The sequence below is a fragment of the Trichomycterus rosablanca genome, chromosome 21, assembly GCF_030014385.1.
Source record: "Trichomycterus rosablanca isolate fTriRos1 chromosome 21, fTriRos1.hap1, whole genome shotgun sequence".
NCBI lineage: Eukaryota > Metazoa > Chordata > Actinopteri > Siluriformes > Trichomycteridae > Trichomycterus > Trichomycterus rosablanca.
The window spans coordinates 75229-99537 of record NC_086008.1 but is presented as its reverse complement, the minus strand read 5'-3'; the positions used below and the strand labels follow the sequence as shown (position 1 = coordinate 99537).

Here is a 24309-nt window from a genome sequence, read left to right as displayed (position 1 = left end):
GGCTCCCACCCCAAGTGTTTGTTTGCGGCTTCCACCCCAAGTGTTTGTTTGTTGGCTCCCACCCCAAGTGTTTGTTTGCGGCTCACACCCCAAGTGTTTGTTTGCGGCTCACACCCCAAGTGTTTGTTTGCGGCTCCCACCCCAAGTGTTTGTTGGCTCCCACCCCAAGTGTTTGTTTGTTGGCTCCCACCCCAAGTGTTTGTTTGTTGGCTCCCACCCCAAGTGTTTGTTTGCGGCTTCCACCCCAAGTGTTTGTTTGTTGGCTCCCACCCCAAGTGTTTATTTGCGGCTCCCACCCCAAGTGTTTGTTTGTTGGCTCCCACCCCAAGTGTTTGTTTGTTGGCTCCCGCCCCAAGTGTTTGTTTGTTGGCTCCCACCAAGTGTTTGTTTGTTGGCTCCCACCCCAAGTGTTTGTTTGTTGGCTCCCACCCCAAGTGTTTGTTGGCTCCCACCCCAAGTGTTTGTTTGTTGGCTCCCACCCCAAGTGTTTGTTTGTTGGCTCCCACCCCAAGTGTTTGTTTGTTGGCTCCCACCCCAAGTGTTTGTTTGCGGCTTCCACCCCAAGTGTTTGTTTGTTGGCTCCCACCCCAAGTGTTTGTTTGTTGGTTCCCACCCCAAGTGTTTGTTTGTTGGCTCCCACCCCATGTGTTTGTTTGTTGGCTCCCACCAAGTGTTTGTTTGTTGGCTCCCACCCCAAGTGTTTGTTTGTTGGCTCCCACCCCAAGTGTTTGTTTGTTGGCTCCCACCCCAAGTGTTTGTTTGTTGGCTCCCACCCCAAGTGTTTGTTTGTTGGCTCCCACCCCAAGTGTTTGTTTGCGGCTCCCACCCCAAGTGTTTGTTTGTTGGCTCCCACCCCAAGTGTTTGTTTGTTGGCTCCCACCCCAAGTGTTTGTTTGTTGGCTCCCACCCCAAGTGTTTGTTTGTTGGCTCCCACCCCATGTGTTTGTTTGTTGGCTCCCACCAAGTGTTTGTTTGTTGGCTCCCACCCCAAGTGTTTGTTTGTTGGCTCCCACCCCAAGTGTTTGTTTGTTGGCTCCCACCCCAAGTGTTTGTTTGTTGGCTCCCACCCCAAGTGTTTGTTTGCGGCTTCCACCCCAAGTGTTTGTTTGTTGGCTCCCACCCCAAGTGTTTGTTTGCGGCTCACACCCCAAGTGTTTGTTTGCGGCTCACACCCCAAGTGTTTGTTTGCGGCTCCCACCCCAAGTGTTTGTTGGCTCCCACCCCAAGTGTTTGTTTGTTGGCTCCCACCCCAAGTGTTTATTTGCGGCTCCCACCCCAAGTGTTTGTTTGTTGGCTCCCACCCCAAGTGTTTGTTTGTTGGCTCCCGCCCCAAGTGTTTGTTTGTTGGCTCCCACCCCAAGTGTTTGTTTGCGGCTCCCACCCCAAGTGTTTGTTTGTTGGCTCCCACCCCAAGTGTTTGTTTGTTGGCTCCCACCCCAAGTGTTTGTTTGCGGCTCACACCCCAAGTGTTTGTTTGCGGCTCACACCCCAAGTGTTTGTTTGCGGCTCCCACCCCAAGTGTTTGTTGGCTCCCACCCCAAGTGTTTGTTTGTTGGCTCCCACCCCAAGTGTTTGTTGGCTCCCACCCCAAGTGTTTGTTGGCTCCCACCCCAAGTGTTTGTTGGCTCCCACCCCAAGTGTTTGTTGGCTCCCACCCCAAGTGTTTGTTGGCTCCCACCCCAAGTGTTTGTTTGTTGGCTCCCACCCCAAGTGTTTGTTTGCGGCTTCCACCCCAAGTGTTTGTTTGTTGGCTCCCACCCCAAGTGTTTGTTTGCGGCTCACACCCCAAGTGTTTGTTTGCGGCTCACACCCCAAGTGTTTGTTTGCGGCTCCCACCCCAAGTGTTTGTTGGCTCCCACCCCAAGTGTTTGTTTGTTGGCTCCCACCCCAAGTGTTTGTTTGTTGGCTCCCACCCCAAGTGTTTGTTTGCGGCTTCCACCCCAAGTGTTTGTTTGTTGGCTCCCACCCCAAGTGTTTATTTGCGGCTCCCACCCCAAGTGTTTGTTTGTTGGCTCCCACCCCAAGTGTTTGTTTGTTGGCTCCCGCCCCAAGTGTTTGTTTGTTGGCTCCCACCAAGTGTTTGTTTGTTGGCTCCCACCCCAAGTGTTTGTTTGTTGGCTCCCACCCCAAGTGTTTGTTGGCTCCCACCCCAAGTGTTTGTTTGTTGGCTCCCACCCCAAGTGTTTGTTTGTTGGCTCCCACCCCAAGTGTTTGTTTGTTGGCTCCCACCCCAAGTGTTTGTTTGTTGGCTCCCACCCCAAGTGTTTGTTTGCGGCTTCCACCCCAAGTGTTTGTTTGTTGGCTCCCACCCCAAGTGTTTGTTTGTTGGCTCCCGCCCCAAGTGTTTGTTTGTTGGCTCCCACCCCAAGTGTTTGTTTGCGGCTCCCACCCCAAGTGTTTGTTTGTTGGCTCCCACCCCAAGTGTTTGTTTGCGGCTCACACCCCAAGTGTTTGTTTGCGGCTCACACCCCAAGTGTTTGTTTGCGGCTCACACCCCAAGTGTTTGTTTGCGGCTCCCACCCCAAGTGTTTGTTGGCTCCCACCCCAAGTGTTTGTTTGTTGGCTCCCACCCCAAGTGTTTGTTGGCTCCCACCCCAAGTGTTTGTTGGCTCCCACCCCAAGTGTTTGTTGGCTCCCACCCCAAGTGTTTGTTGGCTCCCACCCCAAGTGTTTGTTGGCTCCCACCCCAAGTGTTTGTTTGTTGGCTCCCACCCCAAGTGTTTGTTTGTTGGCTCCCACCCCAAGTGTTTGTTTGTTGGCTCCCGCCCCAAGTGTTTGTTTGTTGGCTCCCACCAAGTGTTTGTTTGTTGGCTCCCACCCCAAGTGTTTGTTTGTTGGCTCCCACCCCAAGTGTTTGTTGGCTCCCACCCCAAGTGTTTGTTTGTTGGCTCCCACCCCAAGTGTTTGTTTGTTGGCTCCCACCCCAAGTGTTTGTTTGTTGGCTCCCACCCCAAGTGTTTGTTTGCGGCTTCCACCCCAAGTGTTTGTTTGTTGGCTCCCACCCCAAGTGTTTGTTTGTTGGCTCCCACCCCAAGTGTTTGTTTGTTGGCTCCCGCCCCAAGTGTTTGTTTGTTGGCTCCCACCCCAAGTGTTTGTTTGCGGCTCCCACCCCAAGTGTTTGTTTGTTGGCTCCCACCCCAAGTGTTTGTTTGCGGCTCACACCCCAAGTGTTTGTTTGCGGCTCACACCCCAAGTGTTTGTTGGCTCCCACCCCAAGTGTTTGTTGGCTCCCACCCCAAGTGTTTGTTTGTTGGCTCCCACCCCAAGTGTTTGTTTGTTGGCTCCCACCCCAAGTGTTTGTTTGTTGGCTCCCACCCCAAGTGTTTGTTTGTTGGCTCCCACCCCAAGTGTTTGTTTGTTGGCTCCCACCCTAAGTGTTTGTTGGCTCCCACCCCAAGTGTTTGTTGGCTCCCACCCCAAGTGTTTGTTTGTTGGCTCCCACCCCAAGTGTTTGTTTGTTGGCTCCCACCCCAAGTGTTTGTTTGCGGCTCACACCCCAAGTGTTTGTTTGTTGGCTCCCACCCCAAGTGTTTGTTGGCTCCCACCCCAAGTGTTTGTTGGCTCCCACCCCAAGTGTTTGTTGGCTCCCACCCCAAGTGTTTGTTGGCTCCCACCCCAAGTGTTTGTTTGCGGCTCCCACCCCAAGTGTTTGTTTGTTGGCTCCCACCCCAAGTGTTTGTTTGCGGCTCCCACCCCAAGTGTTTGTTGGCTCCCACCCCAAGTGTTTGTTTGTTGGCTCCCACCCCAAGTGTTTGTTGGCTCCCACCCCAAGTGTTTGTTGGCTCCCACCCCAAGTGTTTGTTGGCTCCCACCCCAAGTGTTTGTTGGCTCCCACCCCAAGTGTTTGTTGGCTCCCACCCCAAGTGTTTGTTTGCGGCTCCCACCCCAAGTGTTTGTTTGTTGGCTCCCACCCCAAGTGTTTGTTTGTTGGCTCCCACCCCAAGTGTTTGTTTGCGGCTCACACCCCAAGTGTTTGTTTGCGGCTCCCACCCCAAGTGTTTGTTGGCTCCCACCCCAAGTGTTTGTTTGTTGGCTCCCACCCCAAGTGTTTGTTTGTTGGCTCCCACCCCAAGTGTTTGTTTGTTGGCTCCCACCCCAAGTGTTTGTTTGCGGCTCCCACCCCAAGTGTTTGTTTGTTGGCTCCCACCCCAAGTGTTTGTTTGTTGGCTCCCACCCCAAGTGTTTGTTTGTTGGCTCCCACCCCAAGTGTTTGTTTGTTGGCTCCCACCCCAAGTGTTTGTTTGCGGCTCACACCCCAAGTGTTTGTTTGTTGGCTCCCACCCCAAGTGTTTGTTGGCTCCCACCCCAAGTGTTTGTTGGCTCCCACCCCAAGTGTTTGTTGGCTCCCACCCCAAGTGTTTGTTTGCGGCTCCCACCCCAAGTGTTTGTTTGTTGGCTCCCACCCCAAGTGTTTGTTTGCGGCTCCCACCCCAAGTGTTTGTTGGCTCCCACCCCAAGTGTTTGTTTGTTGGCTCCCACCCCAAGTGTTTGTTGGCTCCCACCCCAAGTGTTTGTTGGCTCCCACCCCAAGTGTTTGTTGGCTCCCACCCCAAGTGTTTGTTGGCTCCCACCCCAAGTGTTTGTTGGCTCCCACCCCAAGTGTTTGTTTGCGGCTCCCACCCCAAGTGTTTGTTTGTTGGCTCCCACCCCAAGTGTTTGTTTGTTGGCTCCCACCCCAAGTGTTTGTTTGCGGCTCACACCCCAAGTGTTTGTTTGCGGCTCCCACCCCAAGTGTTTGTTGGCTCCCACCCCAAGTGTTTGTTTGTTGGCTCCCACCCCAAGTGTTTGTTTGTTGGCTCCCACCCCAAGTGTTTGTTTGTTGGCTCCCACCCCAAGTGTTTGTTTGCGGCTCCCACCCCAAGTGTTTGTTTGTTGGCTCCCACCCCAAGTGTTTGTTTGTTGGCTCCCACCCCAAGTGTTTGTTTGTTGGCTCCCACCCCAAGTGTTTGTTTGTTGGCTCCCACCCTAAGTGTTTGTTGGCTCCCACCCCAAGTGTTTGTTTGCGGCTTCCACCCCAAGTGTTTGTTTGCGGCTCCCACCCCAAGTGTTTGTTTGCGGCTCCCACCCCAAGTGTTTGTTTGTTGGCTCCCACCCCAAGTGTTTGTTTGTTGGCTCCCACCCCAAGTGTTTGTTTGTTGGCTCCCACCCCAAGTGTTTGTTTGCGGCTCCCACCCCAAGTGTTTGTTTGCGGCTCCCACCCCAAGTGTTTGTTTGTTGGCTCCCACCCCAAGTGTTTGTTTGTTGGCTCCCACCCCAAGTGTTTGTTTGTTGGCTCCCACCCCAAGTGTTTGTTTGCGGCTCACACCCCAAGTGTTTGTTTGTTGGCTCCCACCCCAAGTGTTTGTTTGTTGGCTCCCACCCCAAGTGTTTGTTTGCGGCTCCCACCCCAAGTGTTTGCGGCTCCCACCCCAAGTGTTTGTTGGCTCCCACCCCAAGTGTTTGTTTGCGGCTCCCACCCCAAGTGTTTGTTTGCGGCTCCCACCCCAAGTGTTTGTTTGCGGCTTCCACCCCAAGTGTTTGTTTGTTGGCTCCCACCCCAAGTGTTTGTTTGTTGGCTCACACCCCAAGTGTTTGTTTGTTGGCTCCCTCCCCAAGTGTTTATTTGCGGCTCACACCCCAAGTGTTTGTTTGCGGCTCCCACCCCAAGTGTTTGTTTGCGGCTCCCACCCCAAGTGTTTGTTTGCGGCTCCCACCCCAAGTGTTTGTTGGCTCCCACCCCAAGTGTTTGTTGGCTCCCACCCCAAGTGTTTGTTGGCTCCCACCCCAAGTGTTTGTTTGTTGGCTCCCACCCCAAGTGTTTGTTTGTTGGCTCCCACCCCAAGTGTTTGTTTGCGGCTCCCACCCCAAGTGTTTGTTTGTTGGCTCCCACCCCAAGTGTTTGTTTGTTGGCTCCCACCCCAAGTGTTTGTTTGTTGGCTCCCACCCCAAGTGTTTGTTTGTTGGCTCCCACCCCAAGTGTTTGTTTGTTTGCTCCCACCCCAAGTGTTTGTTTGCGGCTCCCACCCCAAGTGTTTGTTGGCTCCCACCCCAAGTGTTTGTTTGCGGCTCCCACCCCAAGTGTTTGTTTGTTGGCTCCCACCCCAAGTGTTTGTTTGTTGGCTCCCACCCCAAGTGTTTGTTTGTTGGCTCCCACCCCAAGTGTTTGTTGGCTCCCACCCCAAGTGTTTGTTTGTTGGCTCCCACCCCAAGTGTTTGTTTGTTGGCTCCCACCCCAAGTGTTTGTTTGCGGCTCCCACCCCAAGTGTTTGTTTGTTGGCTCCCACCCCAAGTGTTTGTTTGTTGGCTCCCACCCCAAGTGTTTGTTTGTTGGCTCCCACCCCAAGTGTTTGTTTGTTGGCTCCCACCCCATGTGTTTGTTTGTTGGCTCCCACCAAGTGTTTGTTTGTTGGCTCCCACCCCAAGTGTTTGTTTGTTGGCTCCCACCCCAAGTGTTTGTTTGTTGGCTCCCACCCCAAGTGTTTGTTTGTTGGCTCCCACCCCAAGTGTTTGTTTGTTGGCTCCCACCCCAAGTGTTTGTTTGTTGGCTCCCACCCCAAGTGTTTGTTTGTTGGTTCCCACCCCAAGTGTTTGTTTGTTGGCTCCCACCCCATGTGTTTGTTTGTTGGCTCCCACCAAGTGTTTGTTTGTTGGCTCCCACCCCAAGTGTTTGTTTGTTGGCTCCCACCCCAAGTGTTTGTTTGTTGGCTCCCACCCCAAGTGTTTGTTTGTTGGCTCCCACCCCAAGTGTTTGTTTGTTGGCTCCCACCCCAAGTGTTTGTTTGCGGCTCCCACCCCAAGTGTTTGTTTGTTGGCTCCCACCCCAAGTGTTTGTTTGTTGGCTCCCACCCCAAGTGTTTGTTTGTTGGCTCCCACCCCAAGTGTTTGTTTGTTGGCTCCCACCCCATGTGTTTGTTTGTTGGCTCCCACCAAGTGTTTGTTTGTTGGCTCCCACCCCAAGTGTTTGTTTGTTGGCTCCCACCCCAAGTGTTTGTTTGTTGGCTCCCACCCCAAGTGTTTGTTTGTTGGCTCCCACCCCAAGTGTTTGTTTGCGGCTTCCACCCCAAGTGTTTGTTTGTTGGCTCCCACCCCAAGTGTTTGTTTGCGGCTCACACCCCAAGTGTTTGTTTGCGGCTCACACCCCAAGTGTTTGTTTGCGGCTCCCACCCCAAGTGTTTGTTGGCTCCCACCCCAAGTGTTTGTTTGTTGGCTCCCACCCCAAGTGTTTATTTGCGGCTCCCACCCCAAGTGTTTGTTTGTTGGCTCCCACCCCAAGTGTTTGTTTGTTGGCTCCCGCCCCAAGTGTTTGTTTGTTGGCTCCCACCCCAAGTGTTTGTTTGCGGCTCCCACCCCAAGTGTTTGTTTGTTGGCTCCCACCCCAAGTGTTTGTTTGTTGGCTCCCACCCCAAGTGTTTGTTTGCGGCTCACACCCCAAGTGTTTGTTTGCGGCTCACACCCCAAGTGTTTGTTTGCGGCTCCCACCCCAAGTGTTTGTTGGCTCCCACCCCAAGTGTTTGTTTGTTGGCTCCCACCCCAAGTGTTTGTTGGCTCCCACCCCAAGTGTTTGTTGGCTCCCACCCCAAGTGTTTGTTGGCTCCCACCCCAAGTGTTTGTTGGCTCCCACCCCAAGTGTTTGTTGGCTCCCACCCCAAGTGTTTGTTTGTTGGCTCCCACCCCAAGTGTTTGTTTGCGGCTTCCACCCCAAGTGTTTGTTTGTTGGCTCCCACCCCAAGTGTTTGTTTGCGGCTCACACCCCAAGTGTTTGTTTGCGGCTCACACCCCAAGTGTTTGTTTGCGGCTCCCACCCCAAGTGTTTGTTGGCTCCCACCCCAAGTGTTTGTTTGTTGGCTCCCACCCCAAGTGTTTGTTTGTTGGCTCCCACCCCAAGTGTTTGTTTGCGGCTTCCACCCCAAGTGTTTGTTTGTTGGCTCCCACCCCAAGTGTTTATTTGCGGCTCCCACCCCAAGTGTTTGTTTGTTGGCTCCCACCCCAAGTGTTTGTTTGTTGGCTCCCGCCCCAAGTGTTTGTTTGTTGGCTCCCACCAAGTGTTTGTTTGTTGGCTCCCACCCCAAGTGTTTGTTTGTTGGCTCCCACCCCAAGTGTTTGTTGGCTCCCACCCCAAGTGTTTGTTTGTTGGCTCCCACCCCAAGTGTTTGTTTGTTGGCTCCCACCCCAAGTGTTTGTTTGTTGGCTCCCACCCCAAGTGTTTGTTTGCGGCTTCCACCCCAAGTGTTTGTTTGTTGGCTCCCACCCCAAGTGTTTGTTTGTTGGCTCCCGCCCCAAGTGTTTGTTTGTTGGCTCCCACCCCAAGTGTTTGTTTGCGGCTCCCACCCCAAGTGTTTGTTTGTTGGCTCCCACCCCAAGTGTTTGTTTGTTGGCTCCCACCCCAAGTGTTTGTTTGCGGCTCACACCCCAAGTGTTTGTTTGCGGCTCACACCCCAAGTGTTTGTTTGCGGCTCACACCCCAAGTGTTTGTTTGCGGCTCCCACCCCAAGTGTTTGTTGGCTCCCACCCCAAGTGTTTGTTTGTTGGCTCCCACCCCAAGTGTTTGTTGGCTCCCACCCCAAGTGTTTGTTGGCTCCCACCCCAAGTGTTTGTTGGCTCCCACCCCAAGTGTTTGTTGGCTCCCACCCCAAGTGTTTGTTGGCTCCCACCCCAACTGTTTGTTGGCTCCCACCCCAAGTGTTTGTTTGTTGGCTCCCACCCCAAGTGTTTGTTTGTTGGCTCCCGCCCCAAGTGTTTGTTTGTTGGCTCCCACCAAGTGTTTGTTTGTTGGCTCCCACCCCAAGTGTTTGTTTGTTGGCTCCCACCCCAAGTGTTTGTTGGCTCCCACCCCAAGTGTTTGTTTGTTGGCTCCCACCCCAAGTGTTTGTTTGTTGGCTCCCACCCCAAGTGTTTGTTTGTTGGCTCCCACCCCAAGTGTTTGTTTGCGGCTTCCACCCCAAGTGTTTGTTTGTTGGCTCCCACCCCAAGTGTTTGTTTGTTGGCTCCCACCCCAAGTGTTTGTTTGTTGGCTCCCGCCCCAAGTGTTTGTTTGTTGGCTCCCACCCCAAGTGTTTGTTTGCGGCTCCCACCCCAAGTGTTTGTTTGTTGGCTCCCACCCCAAGTGTTTGTTTGCGGCTCACACCCCAAGTGTTTGTTTGCGGCTCACACCCCAAGTGTTTGTTGGCTCCCACCCCAAGTGTTTGTTGGCTCCCACCCCAAGTGTTTGTTTGTTGGCTCCCACCCCAAGTGTTTGTTTGTTGGCTCCCACCCCAAGTGTTTGTTTGTTGGCTCCCACCCCAAGTGTTTGTTTGTTGGCTCCCACCCCAAGTGTTTGTTTGTTGGCTCCCACCCTAAGTGTTTGTTGGCTCCCACCCCAAGTGTTTGTTGGCTCCCACCCCAAGTGTTTGTTTGTTGGCTCCCACCCCAAGTGTTTGTTTGTTGGCTCCCACCCCAAGTGTTTGTTTGCGGCTCACACCCCAAGTGTTTGTTTGTTGGCTCCCACCCCAAGTGTTTGTTGGCTCCCACCCCAAGTGTTTGTTGGCTCCCACCCCAAGTGTTTGTTGGCTCCCACCCCAAGTGTTTGTTGGCTCCCACCCCAAGTGTTTGTTTGCGGCTCCCACCCCAAGTGTTTGTTTGTTGGCTCCCACCCCAAGTGTTTGTTTGCGGCTCCCACCCCAAGTGTTTGTTGGCTCCCACCCCAAGTGTTTGTTTGTTGGCTCCCACCCCAAGTGTTTGTTGGCTCCCACCCCAAGTGTTTGTTGGCTCCCACCCCAAGTGTTTGTTGGCTCCCACCCCAAGTGTTTGTTGGCTCCCACCCCAAGTGTTTGTTTGCGGCTCCCACCCCAAGTGTTTGTTTGTTGGCTCCCACCCCAAGTGTTTGTTTGTTGGCTCCCACCCCAAGTGTTTGTTTGCGGCTCACACCCCAAGTGTTTGTTTGCGGCTCCCACCCCAAGTGTTTGTTGGCTCCCACCCCAAGTGTTTGTTTGTTGGCTCCCACCCCAAGTGTTTGTTTGTTGGCTCCCACCCCAAGTGTTTGTTTGTTGGCTCCCACCCCAAGTGTTTGTTTGCGGCTCCCACCCCAAGTGTTTGTTTGTTGGCTCCCACCCCAAGTGTTTGTTTGTTGGCTCCCACCCCAAGTGTTTGTTTGTTGGCTCCCACCCCAAGTGTTTGTTTGTTGGCTCCCACCCTAAGTGTTTGTTGGCTCCCACCCCAAGTGTTTGTTTGCGGCTTCCACCCCAAGTGTTTGTTTGCGGCTCCCACCCCAAGTGTTTGTTTGCGGCTCCCACCCCAAGTGTTTGTTTGTTGGCTCCCACCCCAAGTGTTTGTTTGTTGGCTCCCACCCCAAGTGTTTGTTTGTTGGCTCCCACCCCAAGTGTTTGTTTGCGGCTCACACCCCAAGTGTTTGTTTGTTGGCTCCCACCCCAAGTGTTTGTTTGTTGGCTCCCACCCCAAGTGTTTGTTTGCGGCTCCCACCCCAAGTGTTTGTTGGCTCCCACCCCAAGTGTTTGTTTGCGGCTCCCACCCCAAGTGTTTGTTTGCGGCTCCCACCCCAAGTGTTTGTTTGCGGCTTCCACCCCAAGTGTTTGTTTGTTGGCTCCCACCCCAAGTGTTTGTTTGTTGGCTCACACCCCAAGTGTTTGTTTGTTGGCTCCCTCCCCAAGTGTTTATTTGCGGCTCACACCCCAAGTGTTTGTTTGCGGCTCCCACCCCAAGTGTTTGTTTGCGGCTCCCACCCCAAGTGTTTGTTTGCGGCTCCCACCCCAAGTGTTTGTTGGCTCCCACCCCAAGTGTTTGTTGGCTCCCACCCCAAGTGTTTGTTGGCTCCCACCCCAAGTGTTTGTTTGTTGGCTCCCACCCCAAGTGTTTGTTTGTTGGCTCCCACCCCAAGTGTTTGTTTGCGGCTCCCACCCCAAGTGTTTGTTTGTTGGCTCCCACCCCAAGTGTTTGTTTGTTGGCTCCCACCCCAAGTGTTTGTTTGTTGGCTCCCACCCCAAGTGTTTGTTTGTTGGCTCCCACCCCAAGTGTTTGTTTGTTTGCTCCCACCCCAAGTGTTTGTTTGCGGCTCCCACCCCAAGTGTTTGTTGGCTCCCACCCCAAGTGTTTGTTTGCGGCTCCCACCCCAAGTGTTTGTTTGTTGGCTCCCACCCCAAGTGTTTGTTTGTTGGCTCCCACCCCAAGTGTTTGTTTGTTGGCTCCCACCCCAAGTGTTTGTTGGCTCCCACCCCAAGTGTTTGTTTGTTGGCTCCCACCCCAAGTGTTTGTTTGTTGGCTCCCACCCCAAGTGTTTGTTTGCGGCTCCCACCCCAAGTGTTTGTTTGTTGGCTCCCACCCCAAGTGTTTGTTTGTTGGCTCCCACCCCAAGTGTTTGTTTGTTGGCTCCCACCCCAAGTGTTTGTTTGTTGGCTCCCACCCCAAGTGTTTGTTTGTTTGCTCCCACCCCAAGTGTTTGTTTGCGGCTCCCACCCCAAGTGTTTGTTGGCTCCCACCCCAAGTGTTTGTTTGCGGCTCCCACCCCAAGTGTTTGTTTGTTGGCTCCCACCCCAAGTGTTTGTTTGTTGGCTCCCACCCCAAGTGTTTGTTTGTTGGCTCCCACCCCAAGTGTTTGTTTGCGGCTCCCACCCCAAGTGTTTGTTTGTTGGCTCCCACCCCAAGTGTTTGTTTGTTGGCTCCCACCCCAAGTGTTTGTTTGCGGCTCACACCCCAAGTGTTTGTTTGCGACTCACACCCCAAGTGTTTGTTTGTTGGCTCCCACCCCAAGTGTTTGTTGGCTCCCACCCCAAGTGTTTGTTGGCTCCCACCCCAAGTGTTTGTTGGCTCCCACCCCAAGTGTTTGTTGGCTCCCACCCCAAGTGTTTGTTGGCTCCCACCCCAAGTGTTTGTTGGCTCCCACCCCAAGTGTTTGTTTGTTGGCTCCCACCCCAAGTGTTTGTTTGCGGCTTCCACCCCAAGTGTTTGTTTGTTGGCTCCCACCCCAAGTGTTTATTTGCGGCTCACACCCCGTGTTTGTTTGTTGGCTCCCACCCCAAGTGTTTGTTTGTTGGCTCCCACCCCAAGTGTTTGTTTGCGGCTCCCACCCCAAGTGTTTGTTTGCGGCTCCCACCCCAAGTGTTTGTTGGCTCCCACCCCAAGTGTTTGTTGGCTCCCACCCCAAGTGTTTGTTTGTTGGCTCCCACCCCAAGTGTTTGTTTGTTGGCTCCCACCCCAAGTGTTTGTTGGCTCCCACCCCAAGTGTTTGTTGGCTCCCACCCCAAGTGTTTGTTTGTTGGCTCCCACCCCAAGTGTTTGTTTGTTGGCTCCCACCCCAAGTGTTTGTTTGTTGGCTCCCACCCCAAGTGTTTGTTGGCTCCCACCCCAAGTGTTTGTTGGCTCCCACCCCAAGTGTTTGTTTGTTGGCTCCCACCCCAAGTGTTTGTTTGTTGGCTCCCACCCCAAGTGTTTGTTTGTTGGCTCCCACCCCAAGTGTTTGTTTGTTGGCTCCCACCCCAAGTGTTTGTTGGCTCCCACCCCAAGTGTTTGTTGGCTCCCACCCCAAGTGTTTGTTGGCTCCCACCCCAAGTGTTTGTTTGCGGCTCCCACCCCAAGTGTTTGTTTGTTGGCTCCCACCCCAAGTGTTTGTTTGCGGCTCACACCCCAAGTGTTTGTTTGCGGCTCCCACCCCAAGTGTTTGTTGGCTCCCACCCCAAGTGTTTGTTGGCTCCCACCCCAACTGTTTGTTGGCTCCCACCCCAAGTGTTTGTTGGCTCCCACCCCAACTGTTTGTTGGCTCCCACCCCAACTGTTTGTTGGCTCCCACCCCAAGTGTTTGTTTGTTGGCTCCCACCCCAAGTGTTTGTTTGTTGGCTCCCACCCCAAGTGTTTGTTTGTTGGCTCCCACCCCAAGTGTTTGTTTGCGGCTCCCACCCCATGTGTTTGTTGGCTCCCACCCCAAGTGTTTGTTTGCGGCTCCCACCCCAAGTGTTTGTTTGCGGCTCCCACCCCAAGTGTTTGTTTGTTGGCTCCCACCCCAAGTGTTTGTTTGCGGCTCACACCCCAAGTGTTTGTTTGCGGCTCCCACCCCAAGTGTTTGTTGGCTCCCACCCCAAGTGTTTGTTGGCTCCCACCCCAAGTGTTTGTTGGCTCCCACCCCAACTGTTTGTTGGCTCCCACCCCAAGTGTTTGTTTGTTGGCTCCCACCCCAAGTGTTTGTTTGTTGGCTCCCACCCCAAGTGTTTGTTTGTTGGCTCCCACCCCAAGTGTTTGTTGGCTCCCACCCCAAGTGTTTGTTTGTTGGCTCCCACCCCAAGTGTTTGTTTGCGGCTCACACCCCAAGTGTTTGTTTGCGGCTCACACCCCAAGTGTTTGTTTGCGGCTCACACCCCAAGTGTTTGTTTGCGGCTCCCACCCCAAGTGTTTGTTGGCTCCCACCCCAAGTGTTTGTTTGTTGGCTCCCACCCCAAGTGTTTGTTGGCTCCCACCCCAAGTGTTTGTTGGCTCCCACCCCAAGTGTTTGTTGGCTCCCACCCCAAGTGTTTGTTTGCGGCTCACACCCCAAGTGTTTGTTTGCGGCTCACACCCCAAGTGTTTGTTGGCTCCCACCCCAAGTGTTTGTTGGCTCCCACCCCAAGTGTTTGTTTGTTGGCTCCCACCCCAAGTGTTTGTTTGTTGGCTCCCACCCCAAGTGTTTGTTTGTTGGCTCCCACCCCAAGTGTTTGTTTGTTGGCTCCCACCCTAAGTGTTTGTTGGCTCCCACCCCAAGTGTTTGTTGGCTCCCACCCCAAGTGTTTGTTTGTTGGCTCCCACCCCAAGTGTTTGTTTGCGGCTCACACCCCAAGTGTTTGTTTGCGGCTCCCACCCCAAGTGTTTGTTGGCTCCCACCCCAAGTGTTTGTTGGCTCCCACCCCAAGTGTTTGTTGGCTCCCACCCCAAGTGTTTGTTGGCTCCCACCCCAACTGTTTGTTGGCTCCCACCCCAAGTGTTTGTTTGTTGGCTCCCACCCCAAGTGTTTGTTTGTTGGCTCCCACCCCAAGTGTTTGTTTGTTGGCTCCCACCCCAAGTGTTTGTTGGCTCCCACCCCAAGTGTTTGTTTGTTGGCTCCCACCCCAAGTGTTTGTTTGTTGGCTCCCACCCCAAGTGTTTGTTTGTTGGCTCCCACCCCAAGTGTTTGTTTGTTGGCTCCCACCCTAAGTGTTTGTTGGCTCCCACCCCAAGTGTTTGTTTGCGGCTCCCACCCCAAGTGTTTGTTTGCGGCTCCCACCCCAAGTGTTTGTTTGCGGCTCCCACCCCAAGTGTTTGTTTGTTGGCTCCCACCCCAAGTGTTTGTTTGTTGGCTCCCACCCCAAGTGTTTGTTGGCTCCCACCCCAAGTGTTTGTTTGTTGGCTCCCACCCCAAGTGTTTGTTTGTTGGCTCCCACCCCAAGTGTTTGTTTGTTGGCTCCCACCCCAAGTGTTTGTTTGTTGGCTCCCACCCCAAGTGTTTGTTTGTTGGCTCCCACCCCAAGTGTTTATTTGCGGCTCCCACCCCAAGTGTTTGTTTGTTGGCTCCCACCCCAAGTGTTTGTTTGTTGGCTCCCGCCCCAAGTGTTTGTTTGTTGGCTCCCACCCCAAGTGTTTGTTGGCTCCCACCCCAAGTGTTTGTTTGTTGGCTCCCACCCCAAGTGTTTGTTTGCGGCTTCCACCCCAAGTGTTTGTTTGTTGGCTCCCACCCCAAGTGTTTGTTTGTTGGCTCCCACCCCAAGTGTTTGTTTGTTGGCTCCCGCCCCAAGTGTTTGTTTGTTGGCTCCCACCCCAAGTGTTTGTTTGCGGCTCCCACCCCAAGTGTTTGTTTGTTGGCTCCCACCCCAAGTGTTTGTTTGCGGCTCACACCCCAAGTGTTTGTTTGCGGCTCACACCCCAAGTGTTTGTTTGCGGCTCCCACCCCAAGTGTTTGTTGGCTCCCACCCCAAGTGTTTGTTTGTTGGCTCCCACCCCAAGTGTTTGTTGGCTCCCACCCCAAGTGTTTGTTGGCTCCCACCCCAAGTGTTTGTTGGCTCCCACCCCAAGTGTTTGTTTGCGGCTCCCACCCCAAGTGTTTGTTTGCGGCTCACACCCCAAGTGTTTGTTTGCGGCTCACACCCCAAGTGTTTGTTTGCGGCTCACACCCCAAGTGTTTGTTTGCGGCTCCCACCCCAAGTGTTTGTTGGCTCCCACCCCAAGTGTTTGTTTGTTGGCTCCCACCCCAAGTGTTTGTTGGCTCCCACCCCAAGTGTTTGTTGGCTCCCACCCCAAGTGTTTGTTGGCTCCCACCCCAAGTGTTTGTTGGCTCCCACCCCAACTGTTTGTTGGCTCCCACCCCAAGTGTTTGTTTGCGGCTCCCACCCCAAGTGTTTGTTTGCGGCTCCCACCCCAAGTGTTTGTTTGTTGGCTCACACCCCAAGTGTTTGTTTGCGGCTCCCACCCCAAGTGTTTGTTGGCTCCCACCCCAAGTGTTTGTTGGCTCCCACCCCAACTGTTTGTTGGCTCCCACCCCAAGTGTTTGTTGGCTCCCACCCCAACTGTTTGTTGGCTCCCACCCCAACTGTTTGTTGGCTCCCACCCCAACTGTTTGTTGGCTCCCACCCCAAGTGTTTGTTTGTGGCTCCCACCCCAAGTGTTTGTTTGTTGGCTCCCACCCCGTGTTTGTTTGTTGGCTCCCACCCCGTGTTTGTTTGTTGGCTCCCACCCCGTGTTTGTTTGTTGGCTCCCACCCCGTGTTTGTTTGTTGGCTCCCACCCCGTGTTTGTTTGCGGCTCCCACCCCAAGTGTTTGTTTGTTGGCTCCCACCCCAAGTGTTTGTTTGCGGCTCACACCCCAAGTGTTTGTTGGCTCCCACCCCAAGTGTTTGTTGGCTCCCACCCCAAGTGTTTGTTTGCGGCTCCCACCCCAAGTGTTTGTTTGCGGCTCCCACCCCAAGTGTTTGTTTGTTGGCTCCCACCCCAAGTGTTTGTTTGTTGGCTCCCACCCCAAGTGTTTGTTTGTTGGCTCCCACCCTAAGTGTTTGTTTGTTGGCTCCCACCCCAAGTGTTTGTTTGTTGGCTCCCACCCAAAGTGTTTGTTGGCTCCCACCCCATGTGTTTGTTTGTTGGCTCCCACCCCAAGTGTTTGTTTGTTGGCTCCCACCCCAAGTGTTTGTTTGCGGCTCCCACCCCAAGTGTTTGTTGGCTCCCACCCCAAGTGTTTGTTTGCGGCTCCCACTTCAAGTGTTTGTTTGCGGCTCCCACTTCAAGTGTTTGTTTGCGGCTCCCACCCCAAGTGTTTGTTTGCGGCTCCCACCCCAAGTGTTTGTTTGTTGGCTCCCACCCCAAGTGTTTGTTGGCTCCCACCCCAAGTGTTTGTTTGTTGGCTCCCACCCCAAGTGTTTGTTTGCGGCTCCCACCCCAAGTGTTTGTTTGCGGCTCTCACCCCAAGTGTTTGTTTGCGGCTCCCACGCCAAGTGTTTGTTTGCGGCTCCCACCCCAAGTGTTTGTTTGTTGGCTCCCACCCCAAGTGTTTGTTGGCTCCCACCCCAAGTGTTTGTTTGTTGGCTCCCACCCCAAGTGTTTGTTTGTTGGCTCCCACCCCAAGTGTTTGTTGGCTCCCACCCCAAGTGTTTGTTTGTTGGCTCCCACCCCAAGTGTTTGTTTGTTGGCTCCCACCCCAAGTGTTTGTTGGCTCCCACCCCAAGTGTTTGTTTGTTGGCTCCCACCCCAAGTGTTTGTTTGTTGGCTCCCACCCCAAGTGTTTGTTTGTTGGCTCCCACCCCAAGTGTTTGTTTGCGGCTCCCACCCCAAGTGTTTGTTTGTTGGCTCCCACCCCAAGTGTTTGTTTGTTGGCTCCCACCCCAAGTGTTTGTTTGCGGCTCCCACCCCAAGTGTTTGTTTGTTGGCTCCCACCCCAAGTGTTTGTTTGTTGGCTCCCACCCCAAGTGTTTGTTTGTTGGCTCCCACCCCAAGTGTTTGTTGGCTCCCACCCCAAGTGTTTGTATCGTACAGGTTTAGATCTAAATTGTTTGCAATAAAAAGGTATTTGAAATGATTATGGATTTACTGATCTCAACTATAAAATAAAATATAATGGTAGAATCTATAAAACAGGGTGTGTAGGATGAGGAACATTAATATGTGTAGATAAAAATTGTTTATCTTTATTATATTAAATCATATCAGAGTTTAATAGATTTATCTGTAATATCCTCTTATTATGGATGTACTGATCTTAACTATAAGATAAAATAAATATAAAAGTATTATCTTTGTGTGTGTGTTAGCAGATGGTGTACTCGGCGTGTTGGGCTCTGGTTGCTGTGTTAGCGTTGCTGCTAACTGGTTCTGATCCATCTGGAGAAACTGAGAGCGGATCGTGAGGGCCGGTGTTGGAGCGGTAAGAACAGAATATTAAAACTTTATTACAGCTCTCGGTTACGAGACTTTACTCTGGTAAAATCTCACAAATTTAGGTAAAAAATTTATTTGATTTGAAAAAGGTATTTGAAACTGAATGTGGTGTTAAAGGCTGGGTGTGCGTGTGGGTGTGCGTGTGGGGGTGGGTGTGCGTGTGGGTGTGGGTGTGGGTGTGGGTGTGCGTGTGGGTGTGCGTGTGGGTGTGCGTGTGGGTGTGCGTGTGGGTGTGGGTGTGCGTGTGGGTGTGCGTGTGGGTGGGTGTGCGTGTGGGTGTGGGTGTGCGTGTGGGTGTGCGTGTGGGTGTGCGTGTGGGTGTGCGTGTGGGTGTGCGTGTGCGTACGTGTGCGTACGTGTGTGTACGTGTGTACATGTGTTTTAATTTTAATTTTAGAGGTTGAGAGACGTGTTTTGTCTTTTGTGTTTTACTTTTAGGGTGCAGAAAATGTAGCAGGCAGAAACTTTTCCACTTTGAGCAAATACTTGAGAGAAGAATGAGGTAAGATGCTAGAACTTGAGCTATTGTCTGATTTCCTGATATACGTAGTGGATGGATCTGTAAAATAAAATTAAAAATACTTCTGTTCATTCAGAGATACTGAAACAAAGTGTTAAGTCCTAACCTATAACCTGTCACTTTGGCATGTTTTTGTGAATGTTCTGTAAATACAAGAAATCCCTATTTCTGTTGGTGTCCAAAACATCAGCCAGCTTAGTTAAGCAAGTGATGTTAAGTGATGTTATTGAATTTGCTTGTTTATACTAAGGTGAAAGACCTTGATACCTTGGGATGATACGTGGGAACCTGCCAGTGTGATAGAGAAGGAAAATAAATAATAACCACATTTTGTTATAGCACACAGTATCAGAATACTAATACACAGTACAGTTACTAGTACAAACATGAAATAAAAGTTCTGAATACTTAATTATGTATCTGTCTGAATACACTTTAATTTTGCCATTCTTTAGAAACTGTTCTGAAACTTAACTCAACTGCAGGGAGTAAATGAATGGCTACATAGGGACTGTTTCAGTATGCTATTTTTTAACTCTGTTGTGTAAGGACTTATTTATCAGGATAGTTTAATAGCTTCTAAATACTCAGTATTTAGTATAATATAAGATTACATTTTTTTTAATCTTTGTACTACTGGTCTATCATGTATGGTGGTATCTCAATCCTTCACTGTTATGACAATGCTATGGTATGTGTTTAATTGATGTTTTACTTCATGTTGTACTTTGGATATTTCTTATATTACAGTTCAATGCAAACGTTTGGACATTCTGGTCAGATTACTTGTATTAGTTGTCAAGTGAAGTTAAAATTTTCAGTGCTGCACAGGATATATATATATATATATATATATATATAATATATATATATATATATATATATATTAATAGCATGAAAACTTCCATTTACTGTGTGTATTTTATCTTCTAAAAGCTATACACAATACGTCATCCTCTTATTATGGATGTACTGATCTTAACTATAAAATAAATATAAAAGTATTATCTATGTGTGTGTTAACAGATGGTTTACTCGGCGTGTGACTATATGTCTGTGTAGGTGTCAGATGTGTAGTGGTAGGCTGAAGGTTTGGTTGAGTCTGCCATGTTCAGATTGCTGGATAATACTATTTACTGTTTACCTCAGGCCTTTCTATTTCTGGACTGTGACAATTATGCTAGTGACGGTGATCAGAGGAGGGGTCAAGAAGAAATCCAGGGTTGACAAGACAGCATGTAGTGGGGAATACAGCATCTCTACAGTTACACAGGTATTATTGCAGTAACAGTATAATATCACATTCAGTTAATAAACTGAATTCAACTTAGGTGGACAAAGTTTAAATTAAACTATATTGCCAAAAGTATTCGCTCGTCTGCCTTTGCACACATATGAACTTGAGTGACATCCATAGGCATTAATATACAGTTGGTCCCCTTTTTGCAGCTCTAACAGCAGGTTTGGAACTCTGCAGTTATTGAATCAGCAGAACGTTCCAGACTTTTATGCAGTATGAGCCGCCTCAGCACTTGGCGACCCTGCTCTGACACTTTACGTGGTCTGACACTTCGGGGCTGAGTTGCTGTCGTTCCCAATCACTTCCACTTTGTTATAATACCACTGACAGTTGACTGTGGAATATTTAGTAGTGAGGAAATTTCATGACTGGACTTGTTGTTGTCTGTAGAAAAGCTTAGTAGAAAAAGTCTGAGAGTCTAACCCTAGTTCTAGTGATGTTTCCTGACTTCCTATGAATTATTTTAATTTGTTTATTTATCTATTGCATTTAAGGATCTGTAATGTTCACCGCACCATTTGAGGACTGTGATTGCTGTGAGATGTCTTCATCATGAGAGGTGGAGGTGATCCTTTGTAGCAGCATAATGCAGCAGCACTGGAGCAGCATCAACCTTATCTGAGAATGTCTGTCAGGAACATGTCTCCATGGTGCAACAGTTTTTATTTTGACTGGGCTACGAGAACACGAGAAAAAAATTTTTATTTCAGATGATTATTACTGAGCAAAGATAAACAGATATTTGTTATGCTGGGTTTTGACTTCATAATGTTTTTTTTTCCACCGAGTATTGTTAACTGGGTTGTAAAAACATCAGTGTGACTGTCACTGAGGTGCTACACATTCAGAACGTACTGGAGACCTGTATATTGGTTCTTTCTCTAATAGATCTCCAATCTTGTGGATATTTGTTGGGGAGAATGTCTGTCACTGATGACAGAACTGTACATTAGGACCTCTCCATTTTGTTTGCAATTCACAAATAAATATTCTGTTTTGAGCTAAAGTTGTTAAATCACATTCACTTTGGGGCTGAGTTGCTGTCGTTCCCAATCGCTTCCACTTTGCTATTATACCACTGACAGTTGACTGGAATATTTAGAATGAAATGACATAATGTCATAGTAACATACAACATATTAACATGGGCACATGTACAGTGGTGTTCAAAATAATAGCAGTCCAACACCATTAACCTGATAAATCACTGTTTTTAGTAGAAATGCTATTTCCACATAGCAAAAAATTTACTTGAAAGTGTAGTAGAGTAATGAAAACAAAACAAACCCAACAATTAGAACATGCATGCCGCTCATTCTGAGTAATCGAAGCATTGATTGAAAGGTGGTTGTTTAAAATAATAGCAGTGAGGAGTTCAATTGGTGAAGTCTTTCATTCATTCTGCAGAAGAACGGGTGTCAATTTTGGCCCTTATTTAAGGTAGGAGGGGGGCAAATGTTGCACGGGTTGGTCATAGCACATTTCCTTCTGAAATACTGGGTAAAATGGGTTGTTCCAGACATTGTTCTGATGAACAGCGTACTTTGATTAAAAAGTTGATTGTAGAGGGAAAAACATACAGAGAAGTGCAGCAAATTATCGGCTGCTCAGCTAAAATGATCTCAAATACCTTGAAGTGACAACCAACACCTGAAAGACGTAGAAGGAAGCGTGGAACTACTGTTTGAATGGATTGAAGAATAGCCAGAATGGCAAATGATCAGCCAATGATCACCTCCAGAGAGATCAAGGAACATCTGAAGTTAGCAGTGAGTACAGAAGATGATTAAATGAAGCCAATTTACCAGCAAGAACTCCTTGCAAAGTCCTGTTGTTAAGAAAAAGACGTGTCCTGAATGGGTTAACATTTGCCAAGGAACACATTGACTGGTCCAAAGAGAAATGGCTGAACATTTTGTGGACTGGTGAAAGCAAAATTGTTCTTTTTGGGTCTAGTGGCCGTAGACAGTACGTCAGACGACCCTCGAGCACTGAATTCAAGCCACAGTACACTGTGAGTCTTCAATCTAGTAAAGCATGGTGGTACAAAATGATGATATGGGATGTTTATTTATACCATGGTGTTACACCTATTTATCACATACGAGGGATCATGGATCAGTTTAAATATATCAGAATTGAGGAGATCATGTTACCCTATATGTTGAAGAAGAAATGTCCTTAAAATAGATGTTTCAACATGACAATGACCCAAAACATCTTAGTTACAGACAAACAAGATTGAGGTAATTGAGTGGCCAGACCAATCCCCTGACTTTAATCCCAGAGAGAACTTGTGTTCTGACGTCTGAAGCGCGTTTTTTTTATTCAAAACCCAAAATTGCAGAAGAACTGTGGAATGTCGTCTAATCATCGTGGACTGGATACCTGTTCAGAGGTGCCAGAAGTTGGTCGACTCGATGCAACACAGATCTCGTAAACAATTGTTATGCCACTAAATATTAGTTCAGTAATTTAAAGTAAAGTGAAACCTCAAACATTTTTTTCAGTTTATAGATAATTTTTTTAGTTTTTAAAGAAAAATGCTGGCAATGCTATTTTTTTGAACAGCCTAATATTCATTTTTCTTAACTTCCTGTAAAGGGACAGTGATGGCTCAGTGGTTAAGGTACTGGACTAGTAAACAGAAGATTGCCGGTTCAAGCCCCGCCACCACCAAGTTGCCACTGTTGGGTCCCTGAGCAAGGCCCTTAACCCTCAATTGCTCATTGTGTTCCGCTCATTGTGTGTAAGTCGCTTTGGATAAAAGCGTCTGCTAAATGCTGAAAATGTAAATGGATTAACACAAACTTGCTAAATGTTGTTGATGTTTTGATTTAGAATTGAAAGTTTAGTATTTTCATTGCATTTGCATTTATGGAAATAAATGTTATGATGATTTTGAGCTTTATTCACTTTTTTTAAATCACTGCTATTTTTTTGAACACTACTGTATGGGCACCCAGACCGGAAGAATCAAATGTATCTGTATCTAGCTTCTGCAGCCTTTCAATAAAAGGCCATAAACCATTTCACATTCATTCTCGTGAAGTACTACACTTCATTTCTGTTTTCATGTTGTTGCATTTGTTAATTTGGGTCAATAAAGATATTTTGATACCTTTACAGGCATTGTTTATTTTTGTTTAGCTGGCATTATTATTATTTATAATAGGGACTGCAGAACTATATTAAAATTTACAAACATGATAATAAACTATTCAGCATTAACAGCATCGTTACTACATTAACCAAACAAAATTAATGTGTGTACGACTAGGCGAATGAAGTCTAAAACATTCATAATGATCACAAAGTCCCTACATACCCTACTGAACATTTACAACATGCCAGGTGTAAAATTAGTTAGTTAGTGGATTGAAATAAAGTGCATTATCGTGTTAGTGTCAGGATAGTACTATTACCAGTTTGGTGCTGATGAAAACTCATGTCTTTTTATTTGAGAAGTTTATATTATTTGGCCTATGGAGTTTTTGTTTGCAATCAGTATATAAGCCAAAATTATATATAAACTGTTGTTTTATATATTTCAGGTAAAGGATTTAACAGATGAATAAATAATCACACAGAGCAAATAATGCCAGTATTCATAACTTTTATGGTACATGGACAAATAAAAAAGTTATAGTAATAATCCCGCAGCATATTAATCTATATTTGTATTTATTCGAAAGCTTGGAGGCACAACTGCAGACATAGTTTATGAAAAAAGTAGTTTATTAATATTTGAATAGTTTAACATCACATATAAAATGACTATACACACAAATATAAATTACATATGGGTACTACTGATTTCATTTATTTATATTGCAGTAAAGTTAGATGTGGTCATCAGAAAACACAACACCTCGATTTGTGCGGTTCATTTGTATGGGTCAGTCTTATGACTGACAGACCCTTTTACAATACAATATTGTAGTGATATGTGGCAAAAAGGGTCTGTCTTTTGCTCATACACGTGATATTAATATGTGGTAGTAACACACACTCCGCCACACCCCCTCCCGTCTTCATGCAGGCGCCCCCAATCAGCCAGCAGAGGGCGCCACCACCCCATTCCTGAGAGAGCATCCCCTCCGGTCTCAAATCCCGCCCCCCACCCGAACAACAGGCCAATCGTTGTCCATATAGCCGCTCAGCCCCGACCGGCAAAGGCAGAGCTGGATTCAAAACGACGCACCTTTGAGATCCAGCCCTGGTTGCAGCGTGTGTCTTTTACAGCTGCGCCACCTGAGCGGCTAGCAGACGCTTTTTAAAGCGACTTACACAATGAGCAATTGAGGGTTAAGGGCCTTGCCCAACAGTGACAACTTGGTGGTGGTGGGGCTTGAACCGGCAACCTTCTGTTTACTAGTCCAGTACCTTAACCACTGAGCTATCACTGGCCCATGATTTCCAAAACCAATTTGAAATGTGGACTCGTCACACCACAGGGCACTTTTCCACTTTGCATCGGTCCATCTCAGATGAGCTCGGGCCCAGAGAAGCCGGCTGTGTTTCTGGGTGTTGTTGATTTATGGCTTTCGCTTTGCCTGGTAGAGTTTTAACTTGTAGATGGAGCGACGAACTGTGTTCACTGACGATGGTTTTCTGAAGTGTTCCTGAGCCCATGTGGTAATATCCCATTACAGAATGATGTGGGTTTTTAATGCAGTGCCACCTGAGGGATCGAAGGTCACGGGCATTCAATGTTGGTTTTCGGCCTTGCCGCTTACTTGCACAGATTTCTCCAGATTCTCTGAATCTTTTGATGATATTATGGACTGTAGGAAATCCCTAAATTCCTTGCAATTGCACTTTGGGTATAAACTGTGAACAACTGCGTGAGCAAATAGTCCAACAATCATGACATTTACCTGTTTCCAATGAACCTGTTCACCTGTGGAATGTTCCAAACAGGAGTTTTGTGAGCATTCCTCAACTTTCCCAGTCTTTTGTTGCCCCTGTCCCAACTTTTTTTGAACGTGTTGTAGGCATCAAATTCAAAATGAGTGAATATTTGCAAAAAAATTAAAAATAAAGTTTATCCGTTTGAACATTAAATATCCTGTCTTTGTAGTGTTGAATATGGGTTGAAAAGGATTAGCAAATCATCGTATTCTGTTTTTATTTATGTTTTACACAACATCCCAACTTCA

The 24309-nt window shown here is 49.0% G+C and overlaps 1 long non-coding RNA gene across 1 annotated transcript in view; it reads left to right on the top strand.

The window, feature by feature from the left end:
- LOC134335385 (uncharacterized) overlaps window positions 1-22273 on the top strand; it is a 50819-nt gene extending 28546 nt beyond the window's left edge. The window contains exons 2-5 of the long non-coding RNA XR_010015585.1: window positions 17204-17313; window positions 17766-17829; window positions 18997-19120; window positions 19642-22273. This is a non-coding gene — a long non-coding RNA (uncharacterized LOC134335385). The remainder of the gene's footprint in view (window positions 1-17203; window positions 17314-17765; window positions 17830-18996; window positions 19121-19641) is intronic.
- The last annotated feature ends 2036 nt before the right edge of the window (window positions 22274-24309 follow it).